Below are 5,513 nucleotides of genomic sequence, written 5' to 3' on the forward strand. Positions count from 1 at the left end.
TTCTTTCTCTTTCTTTCTTTCTTTCTTTCTTTCTTTCTTTCTTTCTTTTCTTTCTTTCTTTCTTTCCTTTCTTTCTTCTTTCTTCTTTCTTTCTTCCTTTTTCTCTCTCTCTTTCTTTCTTTTATTTCATCATCTTTTTTTTTTTTTTTGAGAGAGAGAGAGAGCATGAATGGAGGAGCAGAGGGAGAGGGAGAGAGAGAAATCTCAAGCAGACTCCATGCTCAGTGGGAGCCTGACACGGGGATTGGTCTCATGACCCTGAGATCGTAACCTGAGCTAAAAATCAAGAGTCGACTGACTGAGCTACCCAGGCGTCCCTCCTGTGGCTCTTCCTACAAAAGACAGAAGGAGCCGAGCCAGTGCTTAGCTACTGGGGGACATGAGCACTGTCAGGAGCCCAGGAAGAGAGACGGCAGAAGAGCCCACACAGGCACTTTATTCTCATTGTTCTCACTGGAAGACCATCCCCTGGCCACTTAGATATGTCACTGTTTTCCTGTCACTGCTGCGGAAAGGAGGTTCTGAGAGGCTGAGTAACGTTCATGGCTAGTAGATGGCAAGGCTGGGCTGGGAGTCCCTGATGTGCAACTCAGAGCCTGTGCCCTTGTCATTGTTCTGTGCTACCTTTTTGGGGATGGCGTAAGGAATTCTGTCTCTAGCTCACAGCCCACAGTGTGGCCCGCCCTCGGGAGATCGGGGCAGGGGTCACAGGAGGCTCAGGTGGTCCCTGGGAAGAGGATTCACACTGGGTCAGTCTTCCCTCTTCCAAAGCCACAAATCATGAGCTCCTGGGACTGTGATATTCTGGTAACTGGCCACTGCCTTCCCTGTGGTAAACTCCATACAGTGCTGCCAGGACATGGCCTGAGCATGCCTTCACCTGGCCCAGAAATATGTCAGCAGCTGAGACTCTGAAACCGCAACCCAGCCTGGCATTCAAATCTCTCCAAATCTGTCCTCAGGCAACCTTCACAGCTCGATTTCTCACATATTCTGCGTGCACCTTCGACACCAGTCCAACGACATTGAGCTCACCTTCCTCTTCCCAGACCTCACCTGTTCTCCCACCTTGAGGGACTTTCCCAAGGTCCTCCCTCTGCCTGCAATGCCCTCCCCACATCTCACCTCTTTCAGGAATGAGCCGCAGCGTTGTCTCCCCACGTTGGGAATCATGTTTTCCATCTCTTACGCTCTCCAAACATTTAATGTGAAAGCTTTCGAGGGCGCCAGGCACGTTATTGTGCCGCAGCGGGGGTGATATCAACCTAGCAAAGTTGGCTTCTGGGTTCTCAGTCTATACAGACTTTGTCACTTGTCCCGTGTGACCCTCGACAGAGCACTTGAACTGCCCTCAGCCTCGATTCCTCGTCTGCAAACTGGAGAAATCAATATGAAACTCACCGGGATGTTGTCAGGGATGAAAGTGATACTGTCTTGTACCTGGCGTCTGGCAGATGCTCCACAAATGTAAATAAATAATAGCCCCAACATCAGTCAACGGCTCTATTCGATGTTTTCTGTGTCCTAGCTCCTCTCCTCATTACAATTCCCCTATGAGGGGATGCTGCTATCGTCAACCTGCTGGAAGTGAAGAAACCGGGGCATGCAGAGACTCCCTGGGTCACGCGGCAGTGAGGGACGGGTCCTCACCCACTCCTGAAGGGTTGGTGGCGGAGCCCACACGTCCCACCATGCCCAGGCGAGTCTTCCTGCAACCTCACCTGCTCTCAGCCACCTCTAACCCGACAGCCCCCAGGAGAAGGGAGCAGACAGGGATTCGTTTTATCCCTGATGGATGCGTTAGGCAGTCACTTTGGGGACCTAATGAAAGAAACCGAGCCTGCTGCCTTCTGGAAGGCATAGACAGCATGTTGGAGTTCTTTTTGCAGCCAGAGTAGTCCAAGTCTGAGTCTAGACAGTAGTAGGGAAGTTCAAAGACACTCTCTGCCTGTTCACAAACACATGGATGCCAGGTAGCATCGAAATCCTCCCCCTTATCACAGCGTCTGCTGCTTACTTATTCCATCAGGAAGGGGTAGCATGGTGACTAAGTCCTGCTCCCTTTAATTTTCCTCTTTAACTCTTCAGCTGGGAGAAAGCTCAGTGCATTCATCATCTCCATCATTCACCCTGCATGGCACTGCCTTGCTGGGCTGCTTTGGCCAACTGGCTCTCCTCCATGTCCTTCCATCCTTGCTAGCGACCAAAAGTGTCCATGAGTCTTGGTATCTCAGCCCCACAGGACATTCAGGAATCAAGCCTCATGCATTTGCTCAGGCAGAAGGCATGTCACTGATGTAACTTACTCTTATGACCTTAATTTTAGAAATATGTGAATTTTTTGCCATATTTTACTTAATTCATTTTAATGGGATGACAAGGAAAGAATCTGTTTATTCTAAATATTCATATTATTCTAAATATTCATTGGCCAATAATCCAGGGAATTACAAACAAGATAAAGTAAATAAAGAAGTAAACCCATTAAATATATTATTGGAAATACGCATAGCAATACAGGAAATGGGGAAGATTTGACCTGTAGGTATGTATAAACTTTTAAAACATTATTTCCTGGAGAAGCCCTTATGGCTTGCTTCTCTTTCACACGGAGAAAAGCAGTGTGGTATCTGGGAGCCCTTGAGGGTTATCTCCCTGCTCACCCCACTGGTGGTACCACGACATTCAAATACCTATGTGGTCCATTGCAAGACCTCAAACATACTCGTTCCTCCCTCCAGCTGTAAATGCAGCTCAGGAGGCACTGGGACTTGCAGGTCCCCCCACTGCAACTAATTGACTGCCTTCCAAACCGTCCTGAGGATTTCCATGCAGTGACATCAAGCAGCACACCCAGGGAGGGGCTCTGCCCAGCCCTCCCTGGTGCCCAGCATCCAGGCCACTCCACCAACAGTCCCGCCCTGGGCGGCCAAGTGCTTAAGGCCGCGCTCATTAATTTCTCCCTACTTATCTCAGGGTATCTGGTCTCTAAATCGACTTCCTGGGCTTGTACTTAAACCATCCAAATTAGCTTAATGCACGACAGAAGTCTCATCTCGACCTCGTGCCTCAGGCAGCAGGCAGTCTCTAGGGAGAAATCAAATACCGAGTCAATTTGAAAAAAAAAAAAAGAACTATTGCTTCAAATTTATTTTCAGCACCTTGGAGATTAGAAAGGGAGAAGGGAAGAAGCCGCCCTTCACCGAAGAGTGGTGGCCTGTGTGCATACTTGCACACACAAGTACTAAACAGTCCTTGCATCTTACTCAAAGAAGGTGAGTGTCGAAGTGCAAAGTGTGCATTTATTTACTACACCGGGGCAGAGAATAGGTCGTAAGGTAACAATCTAAGTAATTACCTCGAAGTTATTACCAGTTCTCTCTCAAATTCTGCCTTGCTTTCATGTATATATTGTTTAAATTTATCAGTTAGATGGTTTAAATAAAGCACCAAGGTACTTTCAACGTATAATATGTCACCTGAGTTCAGAATATATTCCCCAGCGTTTCTGCCAGTCTTGGGCATATCCGCTGTTGAACTGAGTAAGAATACGGCGAGAGGGTCAATTGGCAGGTCTGTGAGCTGGGACCTGAAGGAAGAACCGAGCTGTCGGGAGCGAGCGGCGGCAGGAGCCGTGCGTGGGCCTAGGCTCGGTTCCCCGCGCGGCCGGCAGGTGGCAGCAGAGCCCCGGGATCGGCCCGCGCCGCCGTCACTGTTGTAAACGCCCCCCCCCATTCATCTTCCGCTGTCAGATTTTTCGTAAGTGCTTTCTGTAGAACTGACCCTGAAATTGCATCATTTAATCCATAGTCATATATTGCCAACAATTCTCCCTTTTACCGCTTATCAGTGGCATTAATTCAGAGGAAACAGGGACCACTGATAGCTTTGGGCAACCCTCTGCATAAAGAAGATAATCATAAAAGGCAGACGCACCGCAGGGACAAGCAACTTGCCCGAGATAAATTAAGTGGGTTTTAAGGGAATAGGGGAAGCACACGGGGAAAAAGAAAAGACACTGTATTTATTCCTTCCCTTTGCTCTTCTTTAGCACATTTTACTTTGTATTCAAAACAGATTTTATTTATGACATATTTGCTTAGATGTCCAGTTGAATATTTCCCTGCATTTAATAAATCATGTCCTTAAATATCCTTTCCCAGAATATATAATCAAAAATTTCTGTCTAGGACTGAATTTCACATAGTAAAAATAGGCCCTGGGGTACCGTAGTCCCTCTTAGTGATATCTTAGTGGTCTGTTTGCAAAGTAGAGGTGTGTCTGGGAAACAGTAAGATGCAAAAGTGAAAGTATTCAGCACACCACAAATTCAATTAACTTAGGGTTAAACCGATGAAGTGTAAGGAGAAAATAAACAATTATTTTCCCTCAAATCTCACTAAATCTATGGAAGAGGAAAAGAATGTTTTGCTTATTAGAAAGACTGTCATGATCTCAAGAGACTCTAGATGGTACCACAGAATCAGCCTGTGCCTTCTGCACTCCCATTTATTACAATCCCTTTTTTCTGCCTTTTTAGGGCGTCTGGGGTGCTTGCGTCAGAAAATGTATTAAAAAGAGAAGTTACAGAGGAAAAAGGCAACGCTGTAAATGAACTCAATGAGAAATCTGCAGCATCTGAGAATAATGAGTTAGATGTCATACATGCATTTAATTTGAGACCCCATATTTAGAATAATTTTCAACTGAGTGTAACAGTCAAAATGTTCTGGAAGTACTTAATGGTATTATGCTGCAGCATTAATGAATTATGCTAAGTTGAAATGAGATTTTCATGAAACTTACCAGCAAAATAAAATGAGACATAATTTGTAACAAAGTAAGTGCCATGCCTCTTTTTCTTTGAGTTCACCTTATGTGTAAGTGTGTGATGTAGGGATGTGTCTGCTTGTGCATTTTAATTTCTTTCTAGTGGAGAAGCAGTTCTTTGCATGGGGCAATGCCCGTGGGTTCAGACGCAGGTGTATGCATACAAGCCTACACACACCTGGGCCAGGTCTCCTCAGACACCCAATGCTATATGTACTATTTTAAAAGCATGCTATTGCCTCTCCAGAGAACAAAGTTGTTAAAAACATCTTTTCTCTTATTGTGGTGTATTGAGGAAAGGACAAAGAAAGCAGGTACAAGACCGCAAAGAGTAAGGCGTGACTATTTACAGAGACAATTGGTCAGAGTGAGGTTCTTCTGCATAAATTATATGGCAGTGGCCCTTGGGAGAGGGTCTTCCTGCTTCCGTCCTGCACCTGCTGACTGGTCCACCATTGCAGTGACGCTCCTCACAGCAACCTGAGCAGGTCTTTGGGATGTGCTGTAGAGAGTCCATTTCCATGCTCTTGATTATGCTATTTCCTATTCAGCCCCCCTCCACTCACCCCTGACCACTAACAAGTTTGACATTTGTTATTTTCAACACTTTCTTTAAATTTAATCCCTCCCTTTTCTATCGTGGAATAATCCCCTTCTTTTCAAAACACACGAACACATGCGCA

This window comes from Phoca vitulina, unplaced genomic scaffold (assembly GCF_004348235.1).
Source record: "Phoca vitulina isolate PV1807 unplaced genomic scaffold, GSC_HSeal_1.0 scaffold9, whole genome shotgun sequence".
In the NCBI taxonomy this organism is placed as follows: Eukaryota; Metazoa; Chordata; class Mammalia; order Carnivora; family Phocidae; genus Phoca; species Phoca vitulina.